The following is a 19338-nucleotide window of genomic DNA, read 5'->3' on the forward strand; positions in this document are numbered from 1 at the left end:
TTTTTCATTTTAATTAATCGTAGAGGGCGTAACTTGGTGGAAATCCATAATAGCACGAATACAAGGATCAAGAACTTTGCTATTTCCACATAATATTTTATTAGCACCGACCATGGTTTCGTTACAGAGTAACATTATCAAGGTGAAGATTTAGGTAAATTGACAGTATATATATATATATATATAGCAGGAGTCGTTGGTTAGGGGGAGGTAAGGGTTGGGGTTGGAGCTGGGTTTGGCGTCACTGTAGGTGGGGTGGGTGGAGGGGTGGATGAGTAAGGGGGAAAGTGGAGGAGGGGGGAGCGAGAAGGGTAAAGGTGGTCGTTAACAAGGTATGAGTCCCTGTGGCTTAAAATTTCCAATTCTTCTAAAGCGTCTAATCTCCGTCCTTTCTTCTCAAAATGCAGAATGGTAGGGATGAAGTCACTAATGTGCCCCATGTCATTAAGATGTTTTGCAAATTGGGAGTGATCCTTCCCCTGTCTATGACACATCTGATGCTCGGCTGCCCGGATGGAAAAACTCCTCCCTGTTTGGCCGATGTAAATCGCGTCACAGTCGGCGCAATTTAGGCGATATACTCCGCTCCGTTCCTCCGGGATATCCCTATCCTTTGGTGACCCCAGCATGCTCCTTAATGTGCTGTGGTTGTAAAAGGCTGGCCTTATTTTTTCTTTGGGAAGTAATCTTTGCACTCTCAATGACAAATTCCCAAGGAAGGGAATCCGGCACCATTTAGGAGATCCCTCCGGGGGATTATGCGTTTTATATAATAGTCGTCTTGCCATCTGAGTTATTTTTCGTCGTAAGATGGTATCCACTAATTTTTCTTTGTAGCCATTGTTGACAGCAGTCAAGTGCTTTTTCATTTTGTTTTTACATTTTGGTCCCGTGAACGAAAGTAATGAAAATTGACTGCTTTTGACTTTCGTTTGGTTTCGATTGCCATCCCTGCCCGGAACTCTCGTCGGACGTGCCGTTATCTCGTCACACCAACAAAGAAGTGTTACCTTCTGAGATTCCTCTCGGCTTCCGCGGCTGGCTGTGCCGGTAGCTGAATTGTTTGCAGTCGTTGACGTTCTTGCTCGAGATCTATTATATCAGCCGTAAACTTGTATCTGATAAGAAGCGGAATCTTTATTTGTTGTAGACAGAAGCGGATTATGAATGGCGAGAGACAATTGAGGTACGGAAGAATGGATCGTGACGTGATGAAGGCCGATTTGAATTCGTTAGTGGAGCTTGTAAGTGTCGTTCATCAGAGGTAACTCAACTGTAGTTTTCATTTCACATATGCGATGTAAACCCTACCATCTGCGAACTATTCAATCGCATCCGCGACCACTTATAATTCATAGCACTCTCATCACTCAAATCAATATGAGCCAATCGTTTCTCTTGGTGATTGAGCTCAGTGATCTATCGACTCGATTGGGTAACCTATTCCATTCATGAAGTTGGCTGCGCCAAGCTCGTTTCGATGACGAAATTCATTTCTAGATACATCTCCCATGTGGTTCCCCCCCTGTGTTTACGTTTTATTGCAGATTTTATTTTCAATGTACGTTTACCGCCGCGATTTGGAAAATTTTGATAGCGGATTCGAAAAGTTTGACAATGAGACTTTCGGCGTAATAATCGAATGAGCACCCTGAAGAACACCCATCAAATGTATAAGTTCCAAGATTTTCACGGCTTTGATCAGATGATATTTGCATTTTCTACAGGTTCTCACCGCGTCCGTTATATTTTGTTGTCAACAGTTTCGCTGGCTTTGAAGTCAGCGTCTTTAGGTCATCAACTCCGATGTCAGCGATACTGTTTGTTGTCAACAAAAGCCAACGTACACTGTGAGAATAAGAAGAAAATGCAGAAATCGACCCATCGAATATATAAAATTCAGCAATCTTGGCCCTTTATTTCGATCTTAATAATCTCGTGATATGCATTCAATTTAGTTGAAAATTGATTAAAATATCGTGGATTTACGAAAAAAGTTATTTTTCTGATGATTATTACTCATTTTTATCTCACCCGATAAAATTCGAGTAACAAATCTTTATGTCACGTAATGTTGCATTAAAAAGCACTGAAAACATGAGCCCCAAATACATTATGGATGTGAGATACGAGTTTTGAAAATCGAGGTGTATTTTTCTGCCCTCGTTACCGGAATAGGATGAAAAATATAGCGTTACCGTTCTATGGTTAAACCCAAATATAGCAACTCCTCCCCAGTCGGTCTAAAGCGTGCATTTTAAAATCCTCCTCCAAATTTTTACTACCCTTCAAAATCATTTTCATCCCCCTTTTGGGCGGTCTTCCTCAGATTTGTATTAGGCATGGAGAATGTGAATTCATTGATATGGCTTTAACACATTGGCATATCCAGATGGGGAGGGGGTGGGGGAGGGGGTGACCGGTAAAAGATCTTCTTATTATTGAGATTAAAAACAACTTACAGCAATTACTCTACGATATTCTCTTTATTTTGATTGGAAAGTTATTAATATAACATGAAAGATTGAGGCTCCGTAATATACAAAACGAAACGAATGTAATGGTAACCGCATTAAAAATCTTGTCTATTTTTTAAGCGTCTTGAGGCACGTGTCCTCTCTGCATCCGCTTATGCTTTCACACTCCGTTGACGTCTTCCCTCGGAGGCAGACCTCTTTCCCGCCATTTCGGCCACTTCCGCTCCCTTCTGCCTTGGTCACGCGGGAAACTTATTACGGCGTAGTAGACAGGGGAGAGTCATATCTCCATTGGGTTTTGCGACCACCTTTCGCGAGTTTCTTTTTTTTCTGGTGTGAGTGTGTCCTCGAGACCATAGCGGAAAGACCTTACCTACGTGCATCCCTAAAGGGTGGATAGATAAGGAGGCCAAACAACGCTCGTTCCTCGCTAAGACACCATTCTTCTCCAGAGATTTTTTTCTTTTCCTTTTTCTCCATCTTATGCTGATGGGAGAACTCATTGTGGCTCACTCCCCTCTCTTTCCGGCTTCGCCCGGCCACCGTCAATTTTTTTCACGCACCATGACGACGTGTTTACGCCTCTCTCTCTCTCTCTCTCTCCATCTCATGAATGGGACGGTGTGTACAAGCGTGCGTATCTTAGGCCTGGCTTTCTCCGGGCTCTTGATTTGGATGAGTGGAGCGAAGGGTATTTAGTGGCGCGGTATCGCACGCACTGCCATCTGCGCACATGTCGAAATCTTCCTGAGCACGCTAAATACGCATTGTAATAATGCACAATGGAAGTGTGACCAGAAATATTCAATGAGGGCCGTCTGGGGAGTGGCATTTTCAAATTAAATGGGCCACATCTGGTGACACTCGCATGCGAGAGTGTTACAAGGTTGTGGAATATTTTGCGTAGCTACCCACTTCATTTGCTCGGAAATCTTCACGTATTCAAAATATTTTCACTCCGTAAATGATCAATTGCTGACTTCCCTTTGTGATTACTCCCCATCACCCTCAAACAAACCTAAAGTCCCCAAAACCGCCCTGGACCCTTCCCACATCCCCCCACCTATTTCACTTAATCTATGCCACCACTTATTTTACTTGCAAGAAACTAATTTTAAAGTGATATTTAAGCGTAGCCCACTTTGTTCACGACAAATCTCCGCGCGGAAGGCATTATACAGATGCTTTACTTCTCAGGCTACCAGTGACTTCATGGCAAAAATAGCTGTGCCGGAACGCACTTTCCTTTACCTTTTTTAGAAGTGGAATAATACTCTGTGTTCTTTATTACAAGTTATTATTTACATTTTATGACAACATTTTTTGTTTTGCCGACGAATGTATATATTAGAAATTTTGTGGCAACAAAATTGGTGAAAATATTATTTGACTATTACGTCTATTTTTGACCAGTGCCGGCGTTCTGGCACATTCCGACATCATGACACCAATGCTGGCTTCTGACTTAAATACTTATTCCAGTGCGTGGAAGTAATTTAAATGAAATTAGGCTTTGGATTGTTAACAGTAGAACATCAATCAATTCGCTTTGCAGTTCATTCATTCCCGTTTTCCAATCGATTTTAATTTATTTGTGAGATTTCTTTCTTTGGCAGTCACGACATTCCAATCCTTCAGAGAATTGGACCCATCACTCTGTTATAAATCCGCTCCAGTTCTATTAGAGTCGAGTTCTCTGTCAGAATTAGGATGAAATGTCTTATTTTTAGCTTGAGAGAAATGAACACCGCTCTTCCTGACTCGGTTTCAGCTATTTGTTCGTAGTACCTACGAAACTGATCATTCGGATATTTTCACGTTTGAGCGGTTTATTTTGCTATTGTAAAGCTCATTCATTCTTCTAAACTCGACTTATCGTAGGTACAGTGAAGTTCTACAAAAATTCTGGAAAGCCCTTTGGTAAATGTTGCATGATGTAGCCGAAAAAGTTTTAGATAAGTGTATAGGTCCGTTGAGTAAACTTGTTATAGCCTGAAGAGAATGTTCAGTTAATTTTTTTTCAAAGGGAAATCCCATATTTGTTTTTGAAGATTTTGACGCATTCATCTGTACAGGTATGCTATCGCGATATGTTATCTTTGGGTGTTGTCTAAGATTGCCCGAAAGCGCAAATATGGGATCCATCCTCCCTGGTTTAACTCATCCATATATTTTCTGTTTGTCATAATATTGGCAAACTGAAAATATCTGTTTCATCCCCAGAGTTAATTGGTATTTGTGTATTAGCATTTCCTTGTTCGTATTTTAAATGTGCAACTATGCGAAATTTAAGAATATGATACAGAGATTCCAGAAATATATTTGGATTACGATTAAGTTAACTATATGATGTTCAATTACTATTATCACTTTCGATGCAATCTGAGGTGAAGAACCTAAAGCAAGAATCAAAGGCAAGAGTAATGTCAATGGGGTATCAAACGGTGAGAAATCAATTTTTCATAAAAAGTTTCAATGGAATTTTAGTTTTGAACTTTTTACATCATATTCGAGTGACGATTTGATCGAAGTGCAACGCTAGGCAGGTTTTAAAACCAGCTTTTTTGATTAAGTTCATGAACTCCCGCATATTACTGTAGTGGTGGTAAAATAGATTTGTATCTCAGCTGATAATGTTAAATTTTGAGTTAGTTCTACAAATCTACTGAGGAAAAATCGATCTCTTTACCGAAATCTTATCCAGGAACCCCCCAATTCCTTCTGATTACTTATAAACAACTTAGGCAACCAAAAGTTGTTGCGAATATTACGAATTTGAGAGGTCCTGGTTCCAGTTAAGGCGAAGGTAAATACTTTCTCTTGAATCTTCGATCCTGGAGTCCACTTGTGGGTGACTCGATTGGATTTTCACCGTTGGCTAGTCTGGGGTCGTTTGCTGTTACAATTAACTGTCGGGGTATATGTTCATGATCATTGTTCATGCTAGATGGAAAATAAATTATCATTTGTCATTATAAGTTCCTACGTAGTGTTTAATGGTGTATAATTGTATCATGAGAATATCCAGTGATTTCGCACGTTGGTGGTTAAAACGCTCACAAGAGCCAAAATGAGGTTTCTACAGACGTCTAATTGACTTCCGATTCAGGAAAAATGTAATACTTTACATCAAGTATCCTCCTTTCAAGTCTACTGGTCATTGGCCACGGTACAATAAATTATTCGCACAAACTTCCCTGGGAGATCCGTTTTATGATGGCCGGCCACGGTGGCAGCCGGGTAAAGTCATCGCCGTCCTAACAAGCGGTCGCGGGTTCGAATCCCGCCAGGGTGGGTTGCTCCCGCCCAGAACATGGTTGATCAAACCCGTGTAATCGTTAAATTTATTGGAAACTCCGATTTGATAGGTCAGTATGTGCGGTTTTCGGTGGCTTGGTTATAAATAAAAGTATTATAAATGTAAATAAATGATGTAGAGTATCTCCAGGAGGCAATGGTACGAATTCGGATTATCAGGGATAGAATCACGGACGTGGGAAATGATATTTCCTAATAATCGTAATTTTAATAAAATAAATGTAATTTTGGCACTCTAATGCAAACTTACGCGTTACTCTGTAAAGGTAGGCCGCTGGCTAGTCCTCAGCAATTTCCTTGAACACGTTTTATGACTGCATTCCTGATTGCTTATATTTTCAGCGTCATTTCATCAGCAGCAACAATGTTCATCAATCCTAAGATTGGTGTGACGCAGCTCTCTAGTCAATTCTCCTATTGGCTAATCTTTCACACCCTACCCAAGGAGCAGAAAATGTTGCATGGATATCCAAAAAAAGGTTGAAAATATCCAAATGTCGTTACATCCAACCTGTGACATTCCCTGGATATTTAGCAATAATATCCATGAAAAGAAATCCAGGAAATATTCGTATAATATTTTCGCCGAATGGTGATTATGGCGCTAACTAGTGGCATTCTCGAAACGGAAGTGCAAGACGTAGAGACCAGCGGTGGGTCGCCTGGTGACGGAAGTTTGTTGAACACGTTAAACTTTTGATTAGAGAGTCTTGTGAGTATTGTCCTGAAGGAATCGAGTGGAATCGCGAATTTATAGTTTAGAAGCGAAGTTGGAATTTGTGAATAAGAGTATTTGGTGCTCCATGGATATTTCATAAGTATCCATGTAACTGTGCATTATACAGTGTTATATGGATGCTAGCAATGGATATTTATTGAATATCTTAAAGTGGGAACTTTGGATATTCTCTGGATATCCATAGGAGGTTATACAAATATGCTGCATATCTCATGGATATTAAGGAGGTTATTTTGTAACATTAAATGGATATATATTGTATGGATGTTATCTGCTGCTTGGGTGCTTTACCTGTTCCATGTATTTTATTCGAGGACTCTCTTTTTTGCTCTTTCAATTCACTTTTACCTTCACAATTGTCCACACCAATCCATAGTACCCCAAGATATATGACTGATGAGTTGTTCCGCCTTCTCATTAAGGTCAATATTTCTCCCTCTAATTAAGGCATCTCTATTACTCCAGCATTTATTCCTATACTCCGGTTTATTGCGCAATTTTTGTGTAATATCAGCCCTATTTAAGTACTAAATATAATTCGACGACTGTACTCTGTGCAGTGGCTGCTCCTCTCAGCTTTACTTCTTCATCATCATCACCGTTCTACAATCCTGAGATTTTACGCAGAGAGGTTTGACACAGCCCAATTCCCCACTCAGTTCTCCCATCAGCTAATCTTTTCACACCTACTTATTTCTTATCTTCCAAATCCTTCTTTACCTGCTCTACATATTTTATTCGAGGTCTTTGTTTTTTGTCCCTGCCATTCACTTTTTCCTCAACAATTGTCTTCATCTAGCCATTGTACTCCTATATATTAACGATTAGTTGTTCCGCCTTCTTATTAAGGTTACTATTATGCCTTTTTATTAAGGGGGTCCCGTAGAATAACCCACTTTCGATTTCCTCGGTGAATTTCCATAATGAACTCCTTGGTTTACTTCAATGACTTGTGGAAAAATCTCCCGACATTCTTATCCTTATTAATCACCTATTCCTCCGGCGTTTCGTGCTCGATGTTTAGTTATTTTGAGTAATATAAGCCCTAATTAGTACAAAATATTGGCCAACAATTCCCTGTGGCAATGTGGCCCTTCCTCAACTCTTGGAACTCCTTTATTTCTCTCATCTCCACAACCCTTTCCCTCCTCAACTCGTGCGCCTCGCCGCCATCTTATCGCCGATGCCGGCAGCTCCGTGAACAGCGGATGCGCTTGTTCTCGCGGAATCGTTCCCACGGATGTCTTCCCTTCTAAAATCCCTCTCTTGACTTGCCGCCCCTGCCCCACTGCATCACTCTCCCCACCGCCCCTCCCCTCTCCAGCGACTCCCTAACCCAGTCCCGCCCAGCAAAAGCCCAGCCGGCGAGGATTTCACATCGCGACGCCTTGCATGACATCTCTGACCCACTGGATAATTGTTTTGATTACGCGGTATATTGGGCTGAAGACCCCCCACCAAGCGATCCCCTTGCTACTATCCTGCATCCGCCACTGCACCCAAGAATGCTAAAGGAGTGGGAAATATAATCTCCATGAATATATTATATAGTGGATATGGTGGGAGAGGAGAGGCACCTCTTTTAGATGAGATACATAGTAGACAGAAGGTATGGATGGAGCGAGTACTCAGCGGGGAGGGGATGTGGAAGATTGAGTTAGAGCAGGGGTCTCCAATTTACTAGGCCACGAGGGCCACAATCCAAGTTCCGAATCGCCCCGCGGGCCGGATAGCAAATTTGCCGATGACTGAAGTATTTGATACCAACGTATACTGAAGAATCCGGTGGCGTTTTCTTATTTACGAACAGTTGAATGCGACTTTGACGTGCACTACAGCGCTGCAGTGCTCCTAGCGGCGTCTCAAGGAGTTAAACGGGCGAGAATCGCGTGCTACTTGAAACGAGTGCGCGGGCCGTATTTTGGAGACCCCTGAGTTAGAGTGTAGAATGTTGGTGAAAGAGGGAGAGGAAGGAAGAGAAATGGATATTTAGATAGAATGAAAGGGAGTAGGCCTTATAGTGAATTGAAGAGGGAAGTACTTGAAGGGAAGGGAGGTTCCTAGAATGCTTCTTAAGTACTCCACGTAAACCTACCTTAATCGGTAGAATACCTTAACAATATTAATAATAATTTAAGGCATAAAACTCAGTTTATGGTGTCTAGTGAGATAAAGTGGAAAGAAGTCGTATCGCCCCTTATATTTTTCATTAGAACTCGTTTGCGACGTTTGAGCTAGTTTTGGAATTGTTATGTAGGAAACGGTTGTAATGCAAAAGTGTTAGTGTTGAAGCCTGTAATTATCAATTCGTTGCATAACAGAAGTGAGATTAATGGAGCACATGTGTTAGGTGGTCAAGGTAAATGAGATTTTATGTCATAGTACTGACCGAATTGTTATATTGCCTTGCAGTTAGTAATTAACCTGGTCAAATGGAAATAAGCATTACCTTACCTTGTGAAAGACTTTTGAAATGGCCAGAATCACCCCCAACGCCGTAATATATTTGAATGAGATATTTTAAGAGCTATTTTTCCCGTTGAATGGTGGTGAGGAAATAAATTGCGCACCGGACGTATTTATTAGAGTGCAGATTCCACTATTCATATTAATTAGTATTCTACGGTTTTTGTGGTCGTCTTTGAGTCATTGGTAGAAGTCATATTAGGGGTTTTCTGTATTTTTTTCGCATTAAAAAGTTCGAGACGAGGATGGGAAATAAAAATTAGTTATCTTCTTAATAGGATGCATATTTTTAAAAGCTTTAATATCATACCTGGAAAGTACCTTAACAGCACCCATTGGTCACGAAATTGAAACAGCTCCATGGCACTGAAGAAGTGGTAATTGACTTAAGTTCTACTTTTTGCAAGAGAAAGAACTAATTTATGCAGTTGAAATATTTTTGGTGCGTTCGCTGCGTGCACAAACTTGTTTTCTCGTGACGACGAGGAAGGACGACATACACTATAACTGAACCGGTTACGAGGCGTTTCAGTTATTTTATTACAGTGTCTCAATGGTGATCTTTTAGTAACTGTTGTCTTTGGAGTCACTTGCGAGCTGCCAACATTCTTAATTTTAATATCCATCCAGGAATTTTGTGTCAGTTTTTTAAATAAGCGTTCGAAACTCGGCTGGAACAGCAAGCCATGCAATTTTCCAGTCGCAAGTACGGTAAAACGGGGTAAATAGAAACAATTTTCAACTTTGGTTTGAAATTTTGCATATTTTTAGTTGTTCCATACTAACAATTTTTTGCCCAAACACAGGTCTCTGTTAGACCTATTTGTTTATAGTATTTAATTTTTTAAATTTTATTTGATTTTAAAGAAAAAAAATTAAAACATGGTGTTTCTATTCACCCCGCAAATGGGGGTGAATAGAAACAGTACTTCAATTTCATGTTTTTTTTCTATTGAAACGAATCGGGGGTGAATGGAAACAGTTAAATATGGTATTTTTAATTTGTAATGGATAAATACAAATTTATTTCTCAACATAATGATTTAATTCAGTACATAAACAAAAGAAGTTACATAACTGTAGGTAAACAAATTGAATAGGTAGACAATACAATACAATACAATTTACCGTATTTAACTAGATTAAATTATGATAAATAAATTGTGAGATCAGACCGGTCATCTTTGAAAAAGTTTTCTTGCAGGGTGAATAAAACACTAAAAATGATTTGTTGCCGGCCTCGGTGGCGCCGGGGTAAAGTCCCCGACTGCCAACCTAGAGGTTGCGGGTTCGAATCCCGCCTGGGTGGCTTGACTACCATCCAGGGCATGGATGTTTGTGAATGTCTAACAAGTTAATTGTAAGAGAGGACAACTCTGTCCTAAATTCGCTTGTATAATAAAGACAAATTATTATTATTATAAATTCTGAACACCTAACCTAATAATATGAATAATTTTTTAAATAATATTGTTAAAGTTAAAGCTTAAAATAAGCCTGAATCTTTTATATGAATAATTAAAGTATGTTTTTACAGCTATTTACTTTTAAGAACACTACGTATTCTGACTTACCTGGAAAGTTCAAAGTGGATAAAAAAACAAGAATCACGTGGTAAAATTCAACATGACAAACAAACAGGAACCAGTGCTGCCAATCAAACAAACCATTATTTCACTTTCAGCCAAAAGTGTACCTACCTAAAAAATAATAATAGTTGCCGCTATTTACCCATAGTTATGTAGGAAATAGATTATACATAAAAAAAGAAGTTTCGTTTCTATTCACCCCGTTCTACGGTAATGCATTAAATATCAAATGAAAATTCTGTGATACAGAATTTGTAAATGAAAGCTTGAGAGTGCAAGTCATACTCAAAAATTATTCCGTCGAATTGAACCTTAGACTCTCCGCTATCTTATCGGCTGATGGAAGTGGACTGAATGTGACAATGGACAAATGAATTACAGGGAGAAACACAGTCAGCACATTTTTATATTAAATTATATTTATATATATTTTAATTATGTAATTTTACTCCGCCATTTTTAGTTCTTGCATTTTCGCCTACTAAAGCGTACGAATTACTCGATATTTGAAGTAATGAATTAAACTCCCTATAATCGAGAGAATACGTATAGTTTTGAGGATTAGCAGATGTTAATAGGAAAACTGATAATTGGCCAGGAAGGGAAAGCGAATGAACTGGAGAGAAAATTGAGCGATTGAAATCGATCGAATTTGGATCGACGGGCATTTCAAATCGATTGTTTAAAAGTTAGGAGCGCACCAACATTTCCTGGATGTGCTTGTCATTCCTCTTTAAGATGGTGTCATCCATTACAAGCCATTGCATGAAAGTTGGAAAAATGGCGGTAGAGATGTTTTACAAGTGTGTCTCTGTAGCCGTTGAAAAGGTAATGTCTTTCGAAGAGCTAGTAGAGACCAAATTAGTTTATCTAATAAAAACATGCTTTACCCTCTTGTGCCATCCAAGGAGTACACATCCATTTAATCTGTTTTCTATGTTCGATTAGTTAGTCGATTAAAAATCAGTTAATCATTCAGCGAGTTAATAAAAAATTACCGTGACATCAATTTTTTATTCTGATATTTAAATTTTTTATAGAGCGAATGAAAATAAAATGAGATTTCGGTATTAAATTCTCGATATATTTCCATGCGTCATTTTGTATAGTGTTCAATCGCATGTCCCAACACTTCGCAGTAAATCTCTTCAGTTGAAGTACCGCAGAATAAAATATAATTATTGTGCAATAAAATATTATCGTTTGATATAAGAATAATGAAAGGAATCCAAGATTTGCTAAGATTAAGCTAGAAGAATATCAAAGCCTGAGATTGATTTCAATCGTATTTATTAATTACACTTTAGTCACCAATCCCCTCGAATCTTTCAACACTACAACTTTATCGGGTGAGCCCTTAGTACTAAAAGCAGTCCAGACGAAATGTCCGTATGTATTCATGTAACTTTTAAAGGCATCCCGACTCCGCAATCCAAATAAACCCTCCTGTGTCACTTAGGAAGCGAAAGCCATACCATCCACCATCACTACACAGGGGCTTTCATGATTTGGTTGTTGGAGAACTTGGAGCATTGCACTTGGGTCCAGATATCTTTCTGGTAGTTGAATAGTCAACGTTGAAAAGAAGCAGATGATTTTCACTCGGTTTTTCTTTCGTTGTGAGACTTATTTATGGGGGAGCAGTGGGGAACCGATTTCAAGCCATTACGTGTCCTGAATTAATTCACGCCAATGTCTATTCATTTTCTTTTGCGTCGACCTCGGACTAGTCAAACGCTTTGAAATTCGCACTCCATTTCAGAAGCAATAAATTGAGCGAGTGCGAGTGTTGTCGTTAATTATATTCGAGATGGCGCTCGTTCAGCACTTTGCCACAATTCCTCTTGGAACGTGAAATTTTCAACACTGCTATTTCTTTGGTTATTTTGGGAGCCTATAATCTTAAAAAGACTCCAAGCGAAATCTCCGTTGTTAGTGATTTTTTCGGGTGTGCCCCGCGTACTTATTCGGGTAATTTGCCATTGCTGGGCACTTTATCTTAAGCCTGAATCACGCGATCATTTTTTTTCGTCGCGAAAGTAATCACTATCGAGATAACTTTTCCCGTCGCGAAAAGCAATCGCTCTTGTGATCATTTTTCTGAATCACACGGTCACTCCTGCCGTCGCTTTTCGCATCATTTCCAATATCACAGCTCGTTGTCATAGGACCCTCATCACGAAATTATATAGCGTGTTTGTTTATTTATGCCGTTCCCACATTTGTCAAACGTGGCGCTGCAATCACACCATACGGTCATACTATCTGATTGGCTGATATGGGGTTTTAGTGACTGTTTTAGCGACGGAAAAAGCGACCGGACGAGTGATGAAAAATAGCGATGGGAATCCACATCGCGATCGCCATCGCGAAAAACAATTGCCGCCGACGATCATTTTGCGCAGTGCTCGCGATAGTGATCACTTTCGCGACGAAAAAAAATGATCGTGTGATTCAGGCTTTAGCTTCTTCAGTCCTGGCGTACCCAGCGAGGGGCAGCAAAAATCGCTTAAGTCTGAGGAAAATCAGACTGATCGAATCGAATCGAATCGAATCGAAAGTTTTCAACAATTTTTCTTTAATATTAGTTTAAGACATGTAAATAAAATGTTTTTTAAGCAAATAATTATAAAAATACTAAAGCGCTGCTATACGTGTCTTAAAATGTTGATTTCATTCAACTTTTCCATGTTAAAATGTAAAATGTTACAGCTTGAACGACAATGGCTTGCCCCCTCCCCCCTAGTTTTGATCCTGAGCACGCTCTTGTATGATACATCTGATTTTTTTTATCATTTCCTGATCTAAAAGTGTGAGCAAGTGCAGAGAGCCGCTTTTATCGTATTCTACACGTTATGCGCTTGAACATACTCAGCTGTTTGCGGATTCATATTTTTCAGTTCTATTTCTGTGCGAAAATGAAGCAAACGAAAATTTTCTGTGGAAAATACATTTCAAGGTATGAAGGGGATAGGGAATGAGGATAATTTTTTTCGTTGAGTGTATCTATAATTATTCATGAAGAGGAGGAGGTTGAAAGGGGAGGGGGTGAAAGATTTGTCATTTTATTTTTGCTTAACTCCAGGGCAGGATCCCTCGTGTGGCTGATTTTTAAGCCACAATTCCTGTCGAAATTCTGGTCGCATTCCCTAATTTCCATTACCTCGCGGATAAACCGTGATTTGAAATTGATGATTTGAGGCGTGCCTTGGTGAAATTGCTCCATTTCAAATAAAAAACTTTGTAAATTTTACATGTGAAATTTACGGGGTTTGAAGTTTTCCACCTTGGCGATTACTTTGGCATTCTGGAAATAAACCGTCCTCGTTGATACTGAGATACTGAAAGGTACTCCATGTTTTCAGGGATGAGGTAGTTGGTAGGGTTTCCCACTTCCATTCCAACAATGTTTTTCATGTGACACCATCACGTGAACTACCTTTCGTCTGGCTCCTACCCTTCGACCTATCTGGCATGGGTGGCCCTACCGGGAATAATTCGGGATTAATCCCGCCAGTGCAGCTCTAGGGGTCATAGGAACACCCAAGCCTTTCCACCGCGACAAGGTTGTAGCCCATAGTGAATTGAAGAAGGCAGTGCTGGAAGGAAAGGGAGGCTCCCAGATTACTTCTAAAGTACTCCATGGAAGCCTACCTTAATCGGTAGAATACTATAATAAATATATCAACCATCACTACAATGGTTTTTTTCATGGTTTGGATGCTGGAGAATTTGGGGCACTGCTCTTTGGACCAGAAGCCTTTCTGGTTGTTGAATAGTCGACTTTGAAAATAAGCAGATCATTCATTTTCTTTCGTTGTGAGAAATATGTATGGTGGACCATTGAGAAAACGATTTCAAGCCATTGCGCGTCCCGCATTGATTCACGCCAAAGCTATTCATTTTCTTTTACGTCCAACACGGAATAGTCAAACGCTTTGGAATTCGCACTCCCATCTCAGAAGCGATAAATTGAGTGAGTGAGAGTTTGTCCTTAATTATATTCGAGATGACGCCCGTTCAACACTTCATGGTGTTATGGGAATATTTTACGACCGTTGGCTCTTCGCAAAGATTTGAGCGCATAAACATGAGGGAACGAAAGATGTAAAAAACGTGAGGAGATGGTCAAAATAAAAATAAAGACCTTAATGGGGATTCCGTGTTCAAGGACTAAAGGAGACTGTTCAATGTAAATAGTGTCTGGTATGCCAATTTCTTTCTCAATTCATTCAGTTAGTCGGAGCTATCAAATTTCGAGCCTAGGGGTCGAATTACAGAACTTTACTCTTGATCCCGACTCAAACTCGAATCGGTTGCCGTGTTGGTATTACGAGACTTCACTCGAGTCCCAACTCCAGTCCAGATTGAGTGGTCAACTTCCAAGATGTCCGCCACAATCGCCTAGGGTTTTTAAAATGGAAAAAATCTCTCGTAAAAATACTTACACGAGTGATATTGTGCTCCTGAAATGTTTGTTTTCGTTGAGGATTAGTCCATGAAAATAGTACAGGTAAATGGATTTTTTTTTCTAATTTTACCACAGCTAATTTAGCTCGAGTGGTTTGAGGTGAAGTAAGAGTCTAAAATACGAACACAATCTCAAACTCAAAAATGAAAAACAACACAATCTCAAATCGAAATCCCCGCTATTACGAACTATATTTTGGTCCCTTGTGGAATTATTTCCCTTTGATAAAGAAATTGCACCTATCTTCGCTACTTAACCGTTCCTTACCTTATCATCAGTTGTAGGTACTTACGTGTGGCCTCCACCAATTAATGCTACTGTAGATATTAAAATCCTTCCCTTTACAGCCGTTGGATGGAAAGAGTTGGACGATGGTTTATTGTTACGGATCTGTTGCTTAAGTAAAGACGATTTACGGAATATTAGGTGGCAATACGGTGATTTATAGGTAAAAAAAACCCTTTATTATGGATGTAACGAAATCCCGTTTTTAACAAAGTAGAGCTATGCTCCCCTGAAATTCGTTAAGTATAAGCGAGTTTTACTGTAATCCACTTTAATTTCGCCGTCTCGTATCTCTTATGGACCATATTCGGGGACTTGCGGTTTTGTTTCTTTACGATTTAGTCTGACTGAGAATCGTACTTCAATAATCCTTCGAAATCGTCACTTTATCCTTCGTTTCGACTCTTCTGTGCCACTACTTTTTCTGCTGATATCGTCGTGCCCGAGTCTCGCAGCCGCAGAAAAGCAAACTCACGCATAAGTTTTTGTGAACCGTTCCTCGACGTCTTTGAGCACTGCTATTTGCTTTTGTGGTTGCTCCCCGCGATAGGAAGCTTCTTCACCTGCTTCACACGTCGCGCGCGCTATCTCCGCTGGATCTCTCTTTGTGGGCGACTTGCTAGGCCCAAGACGCACTATCCTTCCTCTGTTATGTGCACCATTCCGTTATTTTTCAAATACATTTCCTCTCTTGCGTCTCTGCCTAATCTTCAGGAGTGTTTGGGAATGACCTAAAAATGAAAGCAAAATCTAAATGCCGTTTTACACGGGGCACGTCATTGAGCTATCCGACGTGTGTACGAAGGCACAGTTCAAATTGCGTCGCGTGAAGCGGTGAATTGCTAGAACGCATGCGAGAATGCATGGATGCGAGATGGCAAAACAGCCCCTGCTCTAATTCGGAGCTCGTATTATCGTAATTTCAAAAAATGTTTCAGTGCTAACCTGCGCAATGAAGTACCCAGTGTAAAACGGCCTTAATAAAAAGTGGTTAACGTTTTCAAAATTTTACATATCGGCTAAGCTCTCCTTCTTCTTTCTCCATTGAATGAGTTAAGTATTTTGTCGCTCAGTAATTTTTTTCCAATTTTCCATCTTCAGGCTAGTTCTGAAAGAAAAGAATGGGAAAGAAAAAAGATGGGATTAATCAATTTGTGTTAACTCGTTGATTTTTTTCTTACGCATTCCTCAACCCTAGTAGTTTTATTTTCGAATAAATTATTTGATTTTTTGCAAATTTAATTTAATGAAGAAAGTTCCGGGTTTCTGTTGGCCTGTTCAGTACCTTCATAGCCACCTCACTGGTATTCGGTGGGGGTTAAGTACACTGTGCGGGATCTGAAGGCAAAACATGAACACGTGCTCTTACATGCGTCATGTCCGAGCTCCCTCGAGGGACCTATGCTATGCACGTAAATTATGCATTGCTTCTTACACTAAATGCAGCTGCATAATGAGCTAATTATCTTGGTTTAGGAAAGTTAAACTATTGCATGATTTTAGTAATATTACGAAGTATAGCCATTCAAAATTAGTTTGTACTCTGGAGTGAATGAGGAAAATTGAAATTTGAGGAAATATTTTGGTGAGGTTAGCGTATACCATACCGAGAAATGTAGTTGGAGAACATTGTGTGAGGGCATTAATGTTTATGCCAATAAATTGCTATCTTTACCTGCAGGTTACCTCTTATATATGAATAACTTTCTTTTTTTCGCCTTGCGTGGTGTAGTAACACCTCAAATTGTTGTCTTTGTTTAAAATTTCATAGAATTCCGAGCTTTACTTGAATTTCCTGACCACCCTGAAAATGTCAGTGGTGACCCCGAGGACATTTTATTAACTCTAATGTTTTGGTTGCATTGCGTGAGGATTCATGACATTCAGTCTCCTTGGGTGGTATATTCTTCCTCAACGAAGAAAAATTGATTAATTAGGGGGTGAAAAAGATCCAATTGGGGAATTGAATAATTGGCTACTAATGCAGCCACTATTACTGTCATTAAAGCTTACTGTTGATAATGCTGAGTACGAATTTTTCTCCTTTTTTGTGATGTTTGGGAAAGCACTGTTGTCACTCTGTTGTCCCTTTGTGCCATCATTTCGGAGAACTCGGGGATGATTTCTGTTCCAAGAATTTACTCTAACTGGCAGGGATAATCTTGTTGATGAATGATCAAAAGAAGTAGAAATATTCTTTAAGATGTTAATGCATCACATCTTCAATTAGGATCTGTATAAATTGTTTAGATTATTAGATATTTTTGCATCAGTGGTTCTTAAAATACCTAAATATTTCAAATGATTTATGTAACTTTAAGAAATATGTAATGTCATGATATAGTTTTGCGGGAAAAAGGTAAAAGAAGTGGAAACATGTTGTGTAAATAATTTTTCTTTGCTTTATCACTGTCAAATTGCTGAATAAAGGTACATCTTCTGTCAGGACTATGATTTTGGAATTTAATAATTATAAATTTGCGATCATTTCAAATTTAATAGTTTGGTCATTGGTTGACGCGACCGATTTATTAATTCTCGCTCGTACTTCGCCCGTGATTAGGTAGCTCTTATATTTGGTTTTCGTTTGATAACATAGATATCGAAGATAACTATTGACAAGCAAAGCGAAAGAGACTTCTATATCCATCATCTACGATAAATTATTATATTTAACTACAATTTAATAATGCAAATAAGGGATTAATGGCTATATCGATGAGTTTTTTTGGACTGGAAATCTAGCTGTAAATCTTGCATTCGGACAAAAAACTCCCCAGAGTATATGATCTATTTTTTTCTAGTTTACAATGGTATTTTCGCATATAGTATTTTTGTGTATATTGGGTTCTTGATCAATTATTATGGCACCCAAACTGGAACTTAAGCTTCTAATCAATTATGTTTTCAGGTATTTGGGTAGACAACGGATCTTCCTTGTGGATATTAACTTTTGAGTTGTTGTTATTAGAGGACTGGAAAATCAGCTCATCGAATCTTGTTCTGATTAAGGTCGGTTAATGATTTTACTTGTCCGTAAGTTTTGGAGGTGCGAAAAGCTTTTCAATGGGCAAGTACAATGCGGATATTTGGCGTGAGATTAATTTCGGGCATTGACATGAATTCTATCGAGTGTCATTGAACTCCAGAGGGCGCCATGAAAACGTGTTGAGGTATGATTCGAAATTAAACCTGCGATAATGGTGCAAAATTTTGATAGTTTTATTATTTTTCAATGGACGTGTCGAATAAGGCAAGCCTGTTTTCTCTCTGTGATGGGATGTTATGAATTCTGAACCGTCCCATTATTTCACCTCTAGCGATCCGTGAAGTTTTGCACGTTAAGAATGCTATCTACATTTACATACTATCCTAAGATTTACAAATTTGGCGTGTGGTGATACCAGGTGTTAGGGAACCATTCGTGTTTTTGAAATATTACGAGTGTGCTGGAAATATTTTGAGTGCGACCCGTTTTTACTCATTAAAGCAATGGTCCTGCTCCGTTTCGTTTTGCCTTAAATGTCTTCTCCATCAGCAGTTTCACTTGCGTCTGATTGGACTAAAAATGACTCGAGCACTGTCGCGACCAATCAATATGAGGTGTAGAATATCCTTGACTTTGATCATCGTAATCAAATCCTTTTAGTGGTGGGCAAAGATGACAATGCATCATAAAACGGCTTACAAACGTCAAATTACTCTGTGTAATATGCAGCTATAATGATTCAAATCATCGGTGGGCCTGTCTTTTCAATGAGTTGAGAAGCTGACTATCTTATCATTCTGGTGGATACCTATCCTTCATGGCAATTGAAAGCTGGTTCGAATATAAAACGAGGTAAGAATTATTCCCTATGAGTGGTATCCTGTATGGCTGAAAGAATCGTCTTAACTTCTCGACCACTTGGCCCCTTGCGGCCTGGTATCACTTAGACCCTTCCTTGGTGATTTTATTTTCCGGCATGATTTTATGGTTCCCCTCCTAATGAA

General features: G+C 39.3%; 1 protein-coding gene across 1 annotated transcript in view; it reads left to right on the plus strand.

The window, feature by feature from the left end:
* Nucleotides 1-19338, plus strand: part of LOC124162356 — a 132002-nt gene that overhangs the window by 93846 nt on the left and 18818 nt on the right. The gene's annotated exons all lie outside the window — the stretch shown is intronic.

This window comes from Ischnura elegans, chromosome 7 (assembly GCF_921293095.1).
Source record: "Ischnura elegans chromosome 7, ioIscEleg1.1, whole genome shotgun sequence".
NCBI lineage: Eukaryota > Metazoa > Arthropoda > Insecta > Odonata > Coenagrionidae > Ischnura > Ischnura elegans.